At 41.2% G+C, this 17,484-nt stretch overlaps 11 non-coding genes across 11 annotated transcripts; all 11 read right to left on the bottom strand.

The window, feature by feature from the left end:
- Positions 1-1,468: 1,468 nt before the first annotated feature.
- Positions 1,469-1,540, bottom strand: TRNAT-UGU (transfer RNA threonine (anticodon UGU)). Its single transcript has one exon. It is a non-coding gene; the product is annotated as a tRNA-Thr (tRNA).
- Positions 1,541-2,129: 589 nt separating this feature from the next.
- On the bottom strand, positions 2,130-2,211 carry TRNAS-GCU (transfer RNA serine (anticodon GCU)). The gene has a single exon. It is a non-coding gene; the product is annotated as a tRNA-Ser (tRNA).
- Positions 2,212-3,876: 1,665 nt separating this feature from the next.
- On the bottom strand, positions 3,877-3,948 carry TRNAT-UGU (transfer RNA threonine (anticodon UGU)). The gene has a single exon. It is a non-coding gene; the product is annotated as a tRNA-Thr (tRNA).
- A 2,352-nt stretch (positions 3,949-6,300) lies between these two features.
- Positions 6,301-6,372, bottom strand: TRNAT-UGU (transfer RNA threonine (anticodon UGU)). Its single transcript has one exon. It is a non-coding gene; the product is annotated as a tRNA-Thr (tRNA).
- Positions 6,373-8,722: 2,350 nt separating this feature from the next.
- Positions 8,723-8,794, bottom strand: TRNAT-UGU (transfer RNA threonine (anticodon UGU)). Its single transcript has one exon. It is a non-coding gene; the product is annotated as a tRNA-Thr (tRNA).
- Positions 8,795-9,383: 589 nt separating this feature from the next.
- Positions 9,384-9,465, bottom strand: TRNAS-GCU (transfer RNA serine (anticodon GCU)). Its single transcript has one exon. It is a non-coding gene; the product is annotated as a tRNA-Ser (tRNA).
- A 1,679-nt stretch (positions 9,466-11,144) lies between these two features.
- On the bottom strand, positions 11,145-11,216 carry TRNAT-UGU (transfer RNA threonine (anticodon UGU)). The gene has a single exon. It is a non-coding gene; the product is annotated as a tRNA-Thr (tRNA).
- A 589-nt stretch (positions 11,217-11,805) lies between these two features.
- TRNAS-GCU (transfer RNA serine (anticodon GCU)) lies at positions 11,806-11,887 on the bottom strand. Its single transcript has one exon. It is a non-coding gene; the product is annotated as a tRNA-Ser (tRNA).
- Positions 11,888-13,567: 1,680 nt separating this feature from the next.
- Positions 13,568-13,639, bottom strand: TRNAT-UGU (transfer RNA threonine (anticodon UGU)). Its single transcript has one exon. It is a non-coding gene; the product is annotated as a tRNA-Thr (tRNA).
- A 589-nt stretch (positions 13,640-14,228) lies between these two features.
- TRNAS-GCU (transfer RNA serine (anticodon GCU)) lies at positions 14,229-14,310 on the bottom strand. Its single transcript has one exon. It is a non-coding gene; the product is annotated as a tRNA-Ser (tRNA).
- A 2,340-nt stretch (positions 14,311-16,650) lies between these two features.
- TRNAS-GCU (transfer RNA serine (anticodon GCU)) lies at positions 16,651-16,732 on the bottom strand. Its single transcript has one exon. It is a non-coding gene; the product is annotated as a tRNA-Ser (tRNA).
- Between the last annotated feature and the right edge of the window lie 752 nt (positions 16,733-17,484).

The raw sequence follows: 17,484 nt of genomic DNA, 5'->3' as shown, positions 1-17,484 counted from the left end.
TCAGAACTGTCAAGATATAATTCTATGGGGTTTTGAATAGACAGAGCATATGTTATAGGACAATTATAGAATCTATTCCGTTTGGACTGTATTTTTAATAGTCATGATAACATGCTAGCATGTGAGTCGATCTTGCACAGTGAATGATGGAGCAGTGTCTGTCATCTACTTGGTCAGCTGTAGATGGCTCACCTGGGGAGATGTGAAAAGAGAGAGCTCCAGTGGCGCAATCGGTTAGCGCGCGGTACTTATACAGCAGTACTTGCACTGAGCCATGCCGAGGTTGTGAGTTCGAGCCTCACCTGTAGCAGCCGTGTTGTTTTTCATAAACCATTTCACAAAAAGTAAACTTTAAACTCAGAGTATGGACGGCCCTTGAGAGAGTCTTTACTTCTTATAGGATCTACGTGTCCTACTCCTCTGGGTGCCAAATATCACATATCCTCCGCGATGCTCAGTTTAAACATTCCATGATGTGCCATCTTGCATTTCATGCAAACACCACATCAGTGCATTTAAAAATACATTTGTAGAATAATAAATATGATGAAAACAGTGTTCTCACATGATAACCATAAACTGAAGAGCTGCAAAAAATGCTGTATCAGCTACTTACAATAAAAGGTGACTCGAAAAAACTAGCAAAAGAAGAGCATCATCATATTAAAGGTTCTATTCACCATCTTGAGTTGCACCATAGCAGCTTATGGTGCTTTTCTGCTCAGAGTGTGCCTCCAATCCCACATTCATTTTTAATTTCTTTGCAGTTTAAAAAACAACAATTACTGCTCGAAGTTCACTTTTCAAAACCATTCAACCTATTAAATGTATTTCTCTAACCTATGAATGTGGTCCATGTTCACTTTTCCTCATCTTCATCTCGATACTCCTTTGCCAGAAACCAGGTTCACTTCTTCATTCAACCCACCCATCCAAGGTCACCAAATCTTTGAAGCAAGTCTGCCTATTCTCCCTTTCTCTCTATGTACAAGATACCTTGTATCATTTGAATGGACAGCAGGAGAGAAGGATATTTATGGTGAGTGGGGGTGGGGTTTTGAGGAGTAACCTCATTTGCCTAAGAGCCGGGGTATCTGGGAAAAAAAGTATTTTATGGGGGAAGACTTTCACATCTCCTTGGTGAAATTTGTAGGGCCTTATAACATCCTTTCTGTGGATGCAGATTCAGTCGGAACAGAGGTCCTAGTCCTCGCTCTGCCTTTCAAAGGAACTGTAAATATGCATGGCTTATTTGGCTTTGCCCGGCAGGGTGAGAATGGCGTTTGTCAGGCGTTCGTCAGGCGATCGGAAGGGGTGAGGCAATAATGTATAATTCAATGATCTTCATGATATTTTCTTGATAATATGAAAGCAGGAAAGGGAAGCTTGGCAATAAGCAATCCTAAAGCAAGGTGTGACTCCAGGGAAGAATGACTTGAAAACAACATACAGAAAGACTCATGTAAAAAGGCCCTGATGAGGCTTGAACTCATGACCCCTGGTTTACAAGACCAGTGCTCTGCCACTGAGCTACAAGGCCAGTCTGCACACAGGATGTAAATTGCAACATGTATTCTTACTGAGGTATGAATATATCTATGATTTTGAGACTCTGTATGGAAACGTAGTTGCATATGAATGTCCACGTGCGCGCACACATTGAAGACCATGCTTAAGGCACTTTTTTTGGAAGTATGAAAAACTACATTTTCATATGAGAAAATAAGAGTTTTCGCATTCAAGACCATACCGATAGCTCTAGATAGTATGTCTGCAATCAGTGACATATAGAGAACCCACTTATTAGAAGTGATCTGTCTCTGTGGGGCAGACATATGTTAACAGTCATTCATTTGAGACGGCCTAAACTTTAGGAGTAAGAGCTGCTTTCTTATCAATCTATTTATCCAAACTGGTTAATAAGCCAGGAGTGAGTGAAAGGCAATCCTCTGGAAACTCCATGAAAGATCTAATTTCTATTACGCACAAAATACTTCACTTTATTTGACATATTTGTTAAAATGGAACAGTCAGATGATCCCATCTAGCGGATCCTGGCTCTGTCTTGAAAGAGAGTGTAATTATACTACAAGAAATGCTGGCCATCAAAAGAGACTCTGATGGCTTTCCGACGAAGGTGGGATTCGAACCCACGCGTGCAGAGCACAATGGATTAGCAGTCCATCGCCTTAACCACTCGGCCACCTCGTCTGCCCTACAGCCCCATCTGAAACCTTGCTTCACAAAAGGTACTGAAGTGTCAATATACTGTACCTAAAAAAGAAAAAAACAGCTGAGGCAAGATCTCACATTCCACGTCTTCCCCCAATCAGGGACCTACATTTCATTTTTGGGAAATTCTTACTATGTGCTAATTACAAATATTCATAAGATTCCCCTAGACTTTGTCAGAACTGTCAAGATATAATTCTATGGGGTTTTGAATAGACAGAGCATATGTTATAGGACAATTATAGAATCTATTCCGTTTGGACTGTATTTTTAATAGTCATGATAACATGCTAGCATGTGAGTCGATCTTGCACAGTGAATGATGGAGCAGTGTCTGTCATCTACTTGGTCAGCTGTAGATGGCTCACCTGGGGAGATGTGAAAAGAGAGAGCTCCAGTGGCGCAATCGGTAAGCGCGCGGTACTTATACAGCAGTACTTGCACTGAGCCATGCCGAGGTTGTGAGTTCGAGCCTCACCAGTAGCAGCCGTGTTGTTTTTCATAAACCATTTCACAAAAAGTAAAGTTTAAACTCAGAGTATGGACGGCCATTGAGAGAGTCTTTACTTCTTATAGGATCTACGTGTCCTACTCCTCTGGGTGCCAAATATCACATATCCTCCGCGATGCTCAGTTTAAACATTCCATGATGTGCCATCTTGCATTTCATGCAAACACCACATCAGTGCATTTAAAAATACATTTGTAGAATAATAAATATGATGAAAACAGTGTTCTCACATGATAACCATAAACTGAAGAGCTGCAAAAAATGCTGTATCAGCTACTTACAATAAAAGGTGACTCGAAAAAACTAGCAAAAGAAGAGCATCATCATATTAAAGGTTCTATTCACCATCTTGAGTTGCACCATAGCAGCTTATGGTGCTTTTCTGCTCAGAGTGTGCTTCCAATCCCACATTCATTTTTAATTTCTTTGCAGTTTAAAAACCAACAATTACTGCTCGAAGTTCACTTTTCAAAACCATTCAACCTATTAAATGTATTTCTCTAACCTATGAATGTGGTCCATGTTCACTTTTCCTCATCTTCATCTCGATACTCCTTTGCCAGAAACCAGGTTCACTTCTTCATTTAACCCACCCATCCAAGGTCACCAAATCTTTGAAGCAAGTCTTCCTATTCTCCCTTTCTCTCTATGTACAAGATACCTTGTATCATTTGAATGGACAGCAGGAGAGAAGGATATTTATGGTGAGTGGGGGTGGGGTTTTGAGGAGTAACCTCATTTGCCTAAGAGCCGGGGTATCTGGGAAAAAAAGTATTTTATGGGGGAAGACTTTCACATCTCCTTGGTGAAATTTGTAGGGCCTTATAACATCCTTTCTGTGGATGCAGATTCAGTGGGAACAGAGGTCCTAGTACTCGCTCTGCCTTTCAAAGGAACTGTAAATATGCATGGCTTATTTGGCTTTGCCCGGCAGGGTGAGAATGGCGTTCGTCAGGCGTTCGTCAGGCGATCGGAAGGGGTGATGCAATAATTTATAATTCAATGATCTTCATGATATTTTCTTGATAATATGAAAGCAGGAAAGGGAAGCTTGGCAATAAGCAATCCTAAAGCAAGGTGTGACTCCAGGGAAGAATGACTTGAAAACAACATACAGAAAGACTCATGTAAAAAGGCCCTGATGAGGCTTGAACTCATGACCCCTGGTTTACAAGACCAGTGCTCTGCCACTGAGCTACAAGGCCAGTCTGCACGCAGGATGTAAATTGCAACATGTATTCTTACTGAGGTATGAATATATCTATGATTTTGAGACTCTGTATGGAAACGTAGTTGCATATGAATGTCCACGTGCGCGCACACATTGAAGACCATGCTTAAGGCACTTTTTTTGGAAGTATGAAAAACTACATTTTCATATGAGAAAATAAGAGTTTTCGCATTCAAGACCATACCGATAGCTCTAGTTAGTATGTCTGCAATCAGTGACATATAGAGAACCCACTTATTAGAAGTGATCTGTCTCTGTGGGGCAGACATATGTTAACAGTCATTCATTTGAGACGGCCTAAACTTTAGGAGTAAGAGCTGCTTTCTTATCAATCTATTTATCCAAACTGGTTCATAAGCCAGGAGTGAGTGAAAGGCAATCCTCTGGAAACTCCATGAAAGATCTAATTTCTATTACGCACAAAATACTTCACTTTATTTGACATATTTGTTAAAATGGAACAGTCAGATGATCCCATCTAGCGGATCCTGGCTCTGTCTTGAAAGAGAGTGTAATTATACTACAAGAAATGCTGGCCATCAAAAGAGACTCTGATGGCTTTCCGATGAAGGTGGGATTCGAACCCACGCGTGCAGAGCACAATGGATTAGCAGTCCATCGACTTAACCACTCGGCCACCTCGTCTGCCCTACAGCCCCATCTGAAACCTTGCTTCACAAAAGGTACTGAAGTGTCAATATACTGTACCTAAAAAAGAAAAAAACAGCTGAGGCAAGATCTCACATTCCACGTCTTCCCCCAATCAGGGACCTACATTTCATTTTTGGGAAATTCTTACTATGTGCTAATTACAAATATTCATAAGATTCCCCTAGACTTTGTCAGAACTGTCAAGATATAATTCTATGGGGTTTTGAATAGACAGAGCATATGTTATAGGACAATTATAGAATCTATTCCGTTTGGACTGTATTTTTAATAGTCATGATAACATGCTAGCATGTGAGTCGATCTTGCACAGTGAATGATGGAGCAGTGTCTGTCATCTACTTGGTCAGCTGTAGATGGCTCACCTGGGGAGATGTGAAAAGAGAGAGCTCCAGTGGCGCAATCGGTTAGCGCGCGGTACTTATACAGCAGTACTTGCACTGAGCCATGCCGAGGCTGTGAGTTCGAGCCTCACCTGTAGCAGCCGTGTTGATTTTCATAAACCATTTCACAAAAAGTAAAGTTTAAACTCAGAGTATGGACGGCCCTTGCTAGAGAGTCTTTACTTCTTATAGGATCTATGTGTCCTACTCCTCTGGGTGCCAAATATCACATATCCTCCGCGATGCTCAGTTTAAACATTCCATGATGTGCCATCTTGCATTTCATGCAAACACCACATCAGTGCATTTAAAAATACATTTGTAGAATAATAAATATGATGAAAACAGTGTTCTCACATGATAACCATAAACTGAAGAGCTGCAAAAAATGCTGTATCAGCTACTTACAATAAAAGGTGACTCGAAAAAACTAGCAAAAGAAGAGCATCATCATATTAAAGGTTCTATTCACCATCTTGAGTTGCACCATAGCAGCTTATGGTGCTTTTCTGCTCAGAGTGTGCCTCCAATCCCACATTCATTTTTAATTTCTTTGCAGTTTAAAAAACAACAATTACTGCTCGAAGTTCACTTTTCAAAACCATTCAACCTATTAAATGTATTTCTCTAACCTATGAATGTGGTCCATGTTCACTTTTCCTCATCTTCATCTCGATACTCCTTTGCCAGAAACCAGGTTCACTTCTTCATTCAACCCACCCATCCAAGGTCACCAAATCTTTGAAGCAAGTCTGCCTATTCTCCCTTTCTCTCTATGTACAAGATACCTTGTATCATTTGAATGGACAGCAGGAGAGAAGGATATTTATGGTAAGTGGGGGTGGGGTTTTGAGGAGTAACCTCATTTGCCTAAGAGCCGGGGTATCTGGGAAAAAAAGTATTTTATGGGGGAAGACTTTCACATCTCCTTGGTGAAATTTGTAGGGCCTTATAACATCCTTTCTGTGGATGCAGATTCAGTCGGAACAGAGGTCCTAGTCCTCGCTCTGCCTTTCAAAGGAACTGTAAATATGCATGGCTTATTTGGCTTTGCCCGGCAGGGCTTGCCCGGCAGGGTGAGAATGGCGTTTGTCAGGCGTTCGTCAGGCGATCGGAAGGGGTAAGGCAATAATTTATAATTCAATGATCTTCATGATATTTTCTTGATAATATGAAAGCAGGAAAGGGAAGCTTGGCAATAAGCAATCCTAAAGCAAGGTGTGACTCCAGGGAAGAATGACTTGAAAACAACATACAGAAAGACTCATGTAAAAAGGCCCTGATGAGGCTTGAACTCATGACCCCTGGTTTACAAGACCAGTGCTCTGCCACTGAGCTACAAGGCCAGTCTGCACGCAGGATGTAAATTGCAACATGTATTCTTACTGAGGTATGAATATATCTATGATTTTGAGACTCTGTATGGAAACGTAGTTGCATATGAATGTCCACGTGCGCGCACACATTGAAGACCATGCTTAAGGCACTTTTTTTGGAAGTATGAAAAACTACATTTTCATATGAGAAAATAAGAGTTTTCGCATTCAAGACCATACCGATAGCTCTAGTTAGTATGTCTGCAATCAGTGACATATAGAGAACCCACTTATTAGAAGTGATCTGTCTCTGTGGGGCAGACATATGTTAACAGTCATTCATTTGAGACGGCCTAAACTTTAGGAGTAAGAGCTGCTTTCTTATCAATCTATTTATCCAAACTGGGTAATAAGCCAGGAGTGAGTGAAAGGCAATCCTCTGGAAACTCCATGAAAGATCTAATTTCTATTACGCACAAAATACTTCACTTTATTTGACATATTTGTTAAAATGGAACAGTCAGATGATCCCATCTAGCGGATCCTGGCTCTGTCTTGAAAGAGAGTGTAATTATACTACAAGAAATGCTGGCCATCAAAAGAGACTCTGATGGCTTTCCGACGAAGGTGGGATTCGAACCCATGCGTGCAGAGCACAATGGATTAGCAGTCCATCGCCTTAACCACTCGGCCACCTCATCTGCCCTACAGCCCCATCTGAAACCTTGCTTCACAAAAGGTACTGAAGTGTCAATATACTGTACCTAAAAAAGAAAAAAACAGCTGAGGCAAGATCTCACATTCCACGTCTTCCCCCAATCAGGGACCTACATTTCATTTTTGGGAAATTCTTACTATGTGCTAATTACAAATATTCATAAGATTCCCCTAGACTTTGTCAGAACTGTCAAGATATAATTCTATGGGGTTTTGAATAGACAGAGCATATGTTATAGGACAATTATAGAATCTATTCCGTTTGGACTGTATTTTTAATAGTCATGATAACATGCTAGCATGTGAGTCGATCTTGCACAGTGAATGATGGAGCAGTGTCTGTCATCTACTTGGTCAGCTGTAGATGGCTCACCTGGGGAGATGTGAAAAGAGAGAGCTCCAGTGGCGCAATCGGTTAGCGCGCGGTACTTATACAGCAGTACTTGCACTGAGCCATGCCGAGGTTGTGAGTTCGAGCCTCACCTGTAGCAGCCGTGTTGATTTTCATAAACCATTTCACAAAAAGTAAAGTTTAAACTCAGAGTATGGACGGCCCTTGAGAGAGTCTTTACTTCTTATAGGATCTACGTGTCCTACTCCTCTGGGTGCCAAATATCACATATCCTCCGCGATGCTCAGTTTAAACATTCCATGATGTGCCATCTTGCATTTCATGCAAACACCACATCAGTGCATTTAAAAATACATTTGTAGAATAATAAATATGATGAAAACAGTGTTCTCACATGATAACCATAAACTGAAGAGCTGCAAAAAATGCTGTATCAGCTACTTACAATAAAAGGTGACTCGAAAAAACTAGCAAAAGAAGAGCATCATCATATTAAAGGTTCTATTCACCATCTTGAGTTGCACCATAGCAGCTTATGGTGCTTTTCTGCTCAGAGTGTGCCTCCAATCCCACATTCATTTTTAATTTCTTTGCAGTTTAAAAAACAACAATTACTGCTCGAAGTTCACTTTTCAAAACCATTCAACCTATTAAATGTATTTCTCTAACCTATGAATGTGGTCCATGTTCACTTTTCCTCATCTTCATCTCGATACTCCTTTGCCAGAAACCAGGTTCACTTCTTCATTCAACCCACCCATCCAAGGTCACCAAATCTTTGAAGCAAGTCTGCCTATTCTCCCTTTCTCTCTATGTACAAGATACCTTGTATCATTTGAATGGACAGCAGGAGAGAAGGATATTTATGGTAAGTGGGGGTGGGGTTTTGAGGAGTAACCTCATTTGCCTAAGAGCCGGGGTATCTGGGAAAAAAAGTATTTTATGGGGGAAGACTTTCACATCTCCTTGGTGAAATTTGTAGGGCCTTATAACATCCTTTCTGTGGATGCAGATTCAGTCGGAACAGAGGTCCTAGTCCTCGCTCTGCCTTTCAAAGGAACTGTAAATATGCATGGCTTATTTGGCTTTGCCCGGCAGGGCTTGCCCGGCAGGGTGAGAATGGCGTTTGTCAGGCGTTCGTCAGGCGATCGAAAGGGGTAAGGCAATAATTTATAATTCAATGATCTTCATGATATTTTCTTGATAATATGAAAGCAGGAAAGGGAAGCTTGGCAATAAGCAATCCTAAAGCAAGGTGTGACTCCAGGGAAGAATGACTTGAAAACAACATACAGAAAGACTCATGTAAAAAGGCCCTGATGAGGCTTGAACTCATGACCCCTGGTTTACAAGACCAGTGCTCTGCCACTGAGCTACAAGGCCAGTCTGCACGCAGGATGTAAATTGCAACATGTATTCTTACTGAGGTATGAATATATCTATGATTTTGAGACTCTGTATGGAAACGTAGTTGCATATGAATGTCCACGTGCGCGCACACATTGAAGACCATGCTTAAGGCACTTTTTTTGGAAGTATGAAAAACTACATTTTCATAAGAGAAAATAAGAGTTTTCGCATTCAAGACCATACCGATAGCTCTAGTTAGTATGTCTGCAATCAGTGACATATAGAGAACCCACTTATTAGAAGTGATCTGTCTCTGTGGGGCAGACATATGTTAACAGTCATTCATTTGAGACGGCCTAAACTTTAGGAGTAAGAGCTGCTTTCTTATCAATCTATTTATCCAAACTGGGTAATAAGCCAGGAGTGAGTGAAAGGCAATCCTCTGGAAACTCCATGAAAGATCTAATTTCTATTACGCACAAAATACTTCACTTTATTTGACATATTTGTTAAAATGGAACAGTCAGATGATCCCATCTAGCGGATCCTGGCTCTGTCTTGAAAGAGAGTGTAATTATACTACAAGAAATGCTGGCCATCAAAAGAGACTCTGATGGCTTTCCGACGAAGGTGGGATTCGAACCCACGCGTGCAGAGCACAATGGATTAGCAGTCCATCGCCTTAACCACTCGGCCACCTCGTCTGCCCTACAGCCCCATCTGAAACCTTGCTTCACAAAAGGTACTGAAGTGTCAATATACTGTACCTAAAAAAGAAAAAAACAGCTGAGGCAAGATCTCACATTCCACGTCTTCCCCCAATCAGGGACCTACATTTCATTTTTGGGAAATTCTTACTATGTGCTAATTACAAATATTCATAAGATTCCCCTAGACTTTGTCAGAACTGTCAAGATATAATTCTATGGGGTTTTGAATAGACAGAGCATATGTTATAGGACAATTATAGAATCTATTCCGTTTGGACTGTATTTTTAATAGTCATGATAACATGCTAGCATGTGAGTCGATCTTGCACAGTGAATGATGGAGCAGTGTCTGTCATCTACTTGGTCAGCTGTAGATGGCTCACCTGGGGAGATGTGAAAAGAGAGAGCTCCAGTGGCGCAATCGGTAAGCGCGCGGTACTTATACAGCAGTACTTGCACTGAGCCATGCCGAGGTTGTGAGTTCGAGCCTCACCTGTAGCAGCCGTGTTGATTTTCATAAACCATTTCACAAAAAGTAAAGTTTAAACTCAGAGTATGGACGGCCCTTGAGAGAGTCTTTACTTCTTATAGGATCTACGTGTCCTACTCCTCTGGGTGCCAAATATCACATATCCTCCGCGATGCTCAGTTTAAACATTCCATGATGTGCCATCTTGCATTTCATGCAAACACCACATCAGTGCATTTAAAAATACATTTGTAGAATAATAAATATGATGAAAACAGTGTTCTCACATGATAACCATAAACTGAAGAGCTGCAAAAAATGCTGTATCAGCTACTTACAATAAAAGGTGACTCGAAAAAACTAGCAAAAGAAGAGCATCATCATATTAAAGGTTCTATTCACCATCTTGAGTTGCACCATAGCAGCTTATGGTGCTTTTCTGCTCAGAGTGTGCCTCCAATCCCACATTCATTTTTAATTTCTTTGCAGTTTAAAAAACAACAATTACTGCTCGAAGTTCACTTTTCAAAACCATTCAACCTATTAAATGTATTTCTCTAACCTATGAATGTGGTCCATGTTCACTTTTCCTCATCTTCATCTCGATACTCCTTTGCCAGAAACCAGGTTCACTTCTTCATTCAACCCACCCATCCAAGGTCACCAAATCTTTGAAGCAAGTCTGCCTATTCTCCCTTTCTCTCTATGTACAAGATACCTTGTATCATTTGAATGGACAGCAGGAGAGAAGGATATTTATGGTGAGTGGGGGTGGGGTTTTGAGGAGTAACCTCATTTGCCTAAGAGCCGGGGTATCTGGGAAAAAAAGTATTTTATGGGGGAAGACTTTCACATCTCCTTGGTGAAATTTGTAGCGCCTTATAACATCCTTTCTGTGGATGCAGATTCAGTCGGAACAGAGGTCCTAGTCCTCGCTCTGCCTTTCAAAGGAACTGTAAATATGCATGGCTTATTTGGCTTTGCCCGGCAGGGCTTGCCCGGCAGGGTGAGAATGGCGTTCGTCAGGCGTTCGTCAGGCGATCGGAAGGGGTGAGGCAATAATTTATAATTCAATGATCTTCATGATATTTTCTTGATAATATGAAAGCAGGAAAGGGAAGCTTGGCAATAAGCAATCCTAAAGCAAGGTGTGACTCCAGGGAAGAATGACTTGAAAACAACATACAGAAAGACTCATGTAAAAAGGCCCTGATGAGGCTTGAACTCATGACCCCTGGTTTACAAGACCAGTGCTCTGCCACTGAGCTACAAGGCCAGTCTGCACGCAGGATGTAAATTGCAACATGTATTCTTACTGAGGTATGAATATATCTATGATTTTGAGACTCTGTATGGAAACGTAGTTGCATATGAATGTCCACGTGCGCGCACACATTGAAGACCATGCTTAAGGCACTTTTTTTGGAAGTATGAAAAACTACATTTTCATATGAGAAAATAAGAGTTTTCGCATTCAAGACCATACCGATAGCTCTAGTTAGTATGTCTGCAATCAGTGACATATAGAGAACCCACTTATTAGAAGTGATCTGTCTCTGTGGGGCAGACATATGTTAACAGTCATTCATTTGAGACGGCCTAAACTTTAGGAGTAAGAGCTGCTTTCTTATCAATCTATTTATCCAAACTGGGTAATAAGCCAGGAGTGAGTGAAAGGCAATCCTCTGGAAACTCCATGAAAGATCTAATTTCTATTACGCACAAAATACTTCACTTTATTTGACATATTTGTTAAAATGGAACAGTCAGATGATCCCATCTAGCGGATCCTGGCTCTGTCTTGAAAGAGAGTGTAATTATACTACAAGAAATGCTGGCCATCAAAAGAGACTCTGATGGCTTTCCGACGAAGGTGGGATTCGAACCCACGCGTGCAGAGCACAATGGATTAGCAGTCCATCGCCTTAACCACTCGGCCACCTCGTCTGCCCTACAGCCCCATCTGAAACCTTGCTTCACAAAAGGTACTGAAGTGTCAATATACTGTACCTAAAAAAGAAAAAAACAGCTGAGGCAAGATCTCACATTCCACGTCTTCCCCCAATCAGGGACCCACATTTCATTTTTGGGAAATTCTTACTATGTGCTAATTACAAATATTCATAAGATTCCCCTAGACTTTGTCAGAACTGTCAAGATATAATTCTATGGGGTTTTGAATAGACAGAGCATATGTTATAGGACAATTATAGAATCTATTCCGTTTGGACTGTATTTTTAATAGTCATGATAACATGCTAGCATGTGAGTCGATCTTGCACAGTGAATGATGGAGCAGTGTCTGTCATCTACTTGGTCAGCTGTAGATGGCTCACCTGGGGAGATGTGAAAAGAGAGAGCTCCAGTGGCGCAATCGGTTAGCGCGCGGTACTTATACAGCAGTACTTGCACTGAGCCATGCCGAGGCTGTGAGTTCGAGCCTCACCTGTAGCAGCCGTGTTGATTTTCATAAACCATTTCACAAAAAGTAAAGTTTAAACTCAGAGTATGGACGGCCCTTGCTAGAGAGTCTTTACTTCTTATAGGATCTACGTGTCCTACTCCTCTGGGTGCCAAATATCACATATCCTCCGCGATGCTCAGTTTAAACATTCCATGATGTGCCATCTTGCATTTCATGCAAACACCACATCAGTGCATTTAAAAATACATTTGTAGAATAATAAATATGATGAAAACAGTGTTCTCACATGATAACCATAAACTGAAGAGCTGCAAAAAATGCTGTATCAGCTACTTACAATAAAAGGTGACTCGAAAAAACTAGCAAAAGAAGAGCATCATCATATTAAAGGTTCTATTCACCATCTTGAGTTGCACCATAGCAGCTTATGGTGCTTTTCTGCTCAGAGTGTGCCTCCAATCCCACATTCATTTTTAATTTCTTTGCAGTTTAAAAAACAACAATTACTGCTCGAAGTTCACTTTTCAAAACCATTCAACCTATTAAATGTATTTCTCTAACCTATGAATGTGGTCCATGTTCACTTTTCCTCATCTTCATCTCGATACTCCTTTGCCAGAAACCAGGTTCACTTCTTCATTCAACCCACCCATCCAAGGTCACCAAATCTTTGAAGCAAGTCTGCCTATTCTCCCTTTCTCTCTATGTACAAGATACCTTGTATCATTTGAATGGACAGCAGGAGAGAAGGATATTTATGGTAAGTGGGGGTGGGGTTTTGAGGAGTAACCTCATTTGCCTAAGAGCCGGGGTATCTGGGAAAAAAGTATTTTATGGGGGAAGACTTTCACATCTCCTTGGTGAAATTTGTAGGGCCTTATAACATCCTTTCTGTGGATGCAGATTCAGTCGGAACAGAGGTCCTAGTCCTCGCTCTGCCTTTCAAAGGAACTGTAAATATGCATGGCTTATTTGGCTTTGCCCGGCAGGGCTTGCCCGGCAGGGTGAGAATGGCGTTTGTCAGGCGTTCGTCAGGCGATCGAAAGGGGTAAGGCAATAATTTATAATTCAATGATCTTCATGATATTTTCTTGATAATATGAAAGCAGGAAAGGGAAGCTTGGCAATAAGCAATCCTAAAGCAAGGTGTGACTCCAGGGAAGAATGACTTGAAAACAACATACAGAAAGACTCATGTAAAAAGGCCCTGATGAGGCTTGAACTCATGACCCCTGGTTTACAAGACCAGTGCTCTGCCACTGAGCTACAAGGCCAGTCTGCACGCAGGATGTAAATTGCAACATGTATTCTTACTGAGGTATGAATATATCTATGATTTTGAGACTCTGTATGGAAACGTAGTTGCATATGAATGTCCACGTGCGCGCACACATTGAAGACCATGCTTAAGGCACTTTTTTTGGAAGTATGAAAAACTACATTTTCATATGAGAAAATAAGAGTTTTCGCATTCAAGACCATACCGATAGCTCTAGTTAGTATGTCTGCAATCAGTGACATATAGAGAACCCACTTATTAGAAGTGATCTGTCTCTGTGGGGCAGACATATGTTAACAGTCATTCATTTGAGACGGCCTAAACTTTAGGAGTAAGAGCTGCTTTCTTATCAATCTATTTATCCAAACTGGGTAATAAGCCAGGAGTGAGTGAAAGGCAATCCTCTGGAAACTCCATGAAAGATCTAATTTCTATTACGCACAAAATACTTCACTTTATTTGACATATTTGTTAAAATGGAACAGTCAGATGATCCCATCTAGCGGATCCTGGCTCTGTCTTGAAAGAGAGTGTAATTATACTACAAGAAATGCTGGCCATCAAAAGAGACTCTGATGGCTTTCCGACGAAGGTGGGATTCGAACCCACGCGTGCAGAGCACAATGGATTAGCAGTCCATCGCCTTAACCACTCGGCCACCTCGTCTGCCCTACAGCCCCATCTGAAACCTTGCTTCACAAAAGGTACTGAAGTGTCAATATACTGTACCTAAAAAAGAAAAAAACAGCTGAGGCAAGATCTCACATTCCACGTCTTCCCCCAATCAGGGACCTACATTTCATTTTTGGGAAATTCTTACTATGTGCTAATTACAAATATTCATAAGATTCCCCTAGACTTTGTCAGAACTGTCAAGATATAATTCTATGGGGTTTTGAATAGACAGAGCATATGTTATAGGACAATTATAGAATCTATTCCGTTTGGACTGTATTTTTAATAGTCATGATAACATGCTAGCATGTGAGTCGATCTTGCACAGTGAATGATGGAGCAGTGTCTGTCATCTACTTGGTCAGCTGTAGATGGCTCACCTGGGGAGATGTGAAAAGAGAGAGCTCCAGTGGCGCAATCGGTAAGCGCGCGGTACTTATACAGCAGTACTTGCACTGAGCCATGCCGAGGTTGTGAGTTCGAGCCTCACCTGTAGCAGCCGTGTTGATTTTCATAAACCATTTCACAAAAAGTAAAGTTTAAACTCAGAGTATGGACGGCCCTTGAGAGAGTCTTTACTTCTTATAGGATCTACGTGTCCTACTCCTCTGGGTGCCAAATATCACATATCCTCCGCGATGCTCAGTTTAAACATTCCATGATGTGCCATCTTGCATTTCATGCAAACACCACATCAGTGCATTTAAAAATACATTTGTAGAATAATAAATATGATGAAAACAGTGTTCTCACATGATAACCATAAACTGAAGAGCTGCAAAAAATGCTGTATCAGCTACTTACAATAAAAGGTGACTCGAAAAAACTAGCAAAAGAAGAGCATCATCATATTAAAGGTTCTATTCACCATCTTGAGTTGCACCATAGCAGCTTATGGTGCTTTTCTGCTCAGAGTGTGCCTCCAATCCCACATTCATTTTTAATTTCTTTGCAGTTTAAAAAACAACAATTACTGCTCGAAGTTCACTTTTCAAAACCATTCAACCTATTAAATGTATTTCTCTAACCTATGAATGTGGTCCATGTTCACTTTTCCTCATCTTCATCTCGATACTCCTTTGCCAGAAACCAGGTTCACTTCTTCATTCAACCCACCCATCCAAGGTCACCAAATCTTTGAAGCAAGTCTGCCTATTCTCCCTTTCTCTCTATGTACAAGATACCTTGTATCATTTGAATGGACAGCAGGAGAGAAGGATATTTATGGTGAGTGGGGGTGGGGTTTTGAGGAGTAACCTCATTTGCCTAAGAGCCGGGGTATCTGGGAAAAAAAGTATTTTATGGGGGAAGACTTTCACATCTCCTTGGTGAAATTTGTAGCGCCTTATAACATCCTTTCTGTGGATGCAGATTCAGTCGGAACAGAGGTCCTAGTCCTCGCTCTGCCTTTCAAAGGAACTGTAAATATGCATGGCTTATTTGGCTTTGCCCGGCAGGGCTTGCCCGGCAGGGTGAGAATGGCGTTCGTCAGGCGTTCGTCAGGCGATCGGAAGGGGTGAGGCAATAATTTATAATTCAATGATCTTCATGATATTTTCTTGATAATATGAAAGCAGGAAAGGGAAGCTTGGCAATAAGCAATCCTAAAGCAAGGTGTGACTCCAGGGAAGAATGACTTGAAAACAACATACAGAAAGACTCATGTAAAAAGGCCCCGATGAGGCTTGAACTCATGACCCAAGGTTTACAAGACCAGTGCTCTGCCACTGAGCTACAAGGCCAGTCTGCACGCAGGATGTAAATTGCAACATGTATTCTTACTGAGGTATGAATATATCTATGATTTTGAGACTCTGTATGGAAACGTAGTTGCATATGAATGTCCACGTGCGCGCACACATTGAAGACCATGCTTAAGGCACTTTTTTTGGAAGTATGAAAAACTACATTTTCATATGAGAAAATAAGAGTTTTCGCATTCAAGACCATACCGATAGCTCTAGTTAGTATGTCTGCAATCAGTGACATATAGAGAACCCACTTATTAGAAGTGATCTGTCTCTGTGGGGCAGACATATGTTAACAGTCATTCATTTGAGACGGCCTAAACTTTAGGAGTAAGAGCTGCTTTCTTATCAATCTATTTATCCAAACTGGGTAATAAGCCAGGAGTGAGTGAAAGGCAATCCTCTGGAAACTCCATGAAAGATCTAATTTCTATTACGCACAAAATACTTCACTTTATTTGACATATTTGTTAAAATGGAACAGTCAGATGATCCCATCTAGCGGATCCTGGCTCTGTCTTGAAAGAGAGTGTAATTATACTACAAGAAATGCTGGCCATCAAAAGAGACTCTGATGGCTTTCCGACGAAGGTGGGATTCGAACCCACGCGTGCAGAGCACAATGGATTAGCAGTCCATCGCCTTAACCACTCGGCCACCTCGTCTGCCCTACAGCCCCATCTGAAACCTTGCTTCACAAAAGGTACTGAAGTGTCAATATACTGTACCTAAAAAAGAAAAAAACAGCTGAGGCAAGATCTCACATTCCACGTCTTCCCCCAATCAGGGACCTACATTTCATTTTTGGGAAATTCTTACTATGTGCTAATTACAAATATTCATAAGATTCCCCTAGACTTTGTCACAACTGTCAAGATATAATTCTATGGGGTTTTGAATAGACAGAGCATATGTTATAGGACAATTATAGAATCTATTCCGTTTGGACTGTATTTTTAATAGTCATGATAACATGCTAGCATGTGAGTCGATCTTGCACAGTGAATGATGGAGCAGTGTCTGTCATCTACTTGGTCAGCTGTAGATGGCTCACCTGGGGAGATGTGAAAAGAGAGAGCTCCAGTGGCGCAATCGGTTAGCGCGCGGTACTTATACAGCAGTACTTGCACTGAGCCATGCCGAGGTTGTGAGTTCGAGCCTCACCTGTAGCAGCCGTGTTGATTTTCATAAACCATTTCACAAAAAGTAAAGTTTAAACTCAGAGTATGGACGGCCCTTGAGAGAGTCTTTACTTCTTATAGGATCTACGTGTCCTACTCCTCTGGGTGCCAAATATCACATATCCTCCGCGATGCTCAGTTTAAACATTCCATGATGTGCCATCTTGCATTTCATGCAAACACCACATCAGTGCATTTAAAAATACATTTGTAGAATAATAAATATGATGAAAACA

This window comes from Triturus cristatus, chromosome 12 (assembly GCF_964204655.1).
Source record: "Triturus cristatus chromosome 12, aTriCri1.1, whole genome shotgun sequence".
NCBI classification, from domain to species: Eukaryota; Metazoa; Chordata; class Amphibia; order Caudata; family Salamandridae; genus Triturus; species Triturus cristatus.
This window is presented reverse-complemented; position numbering and strand designations above follow the sequence as displayed.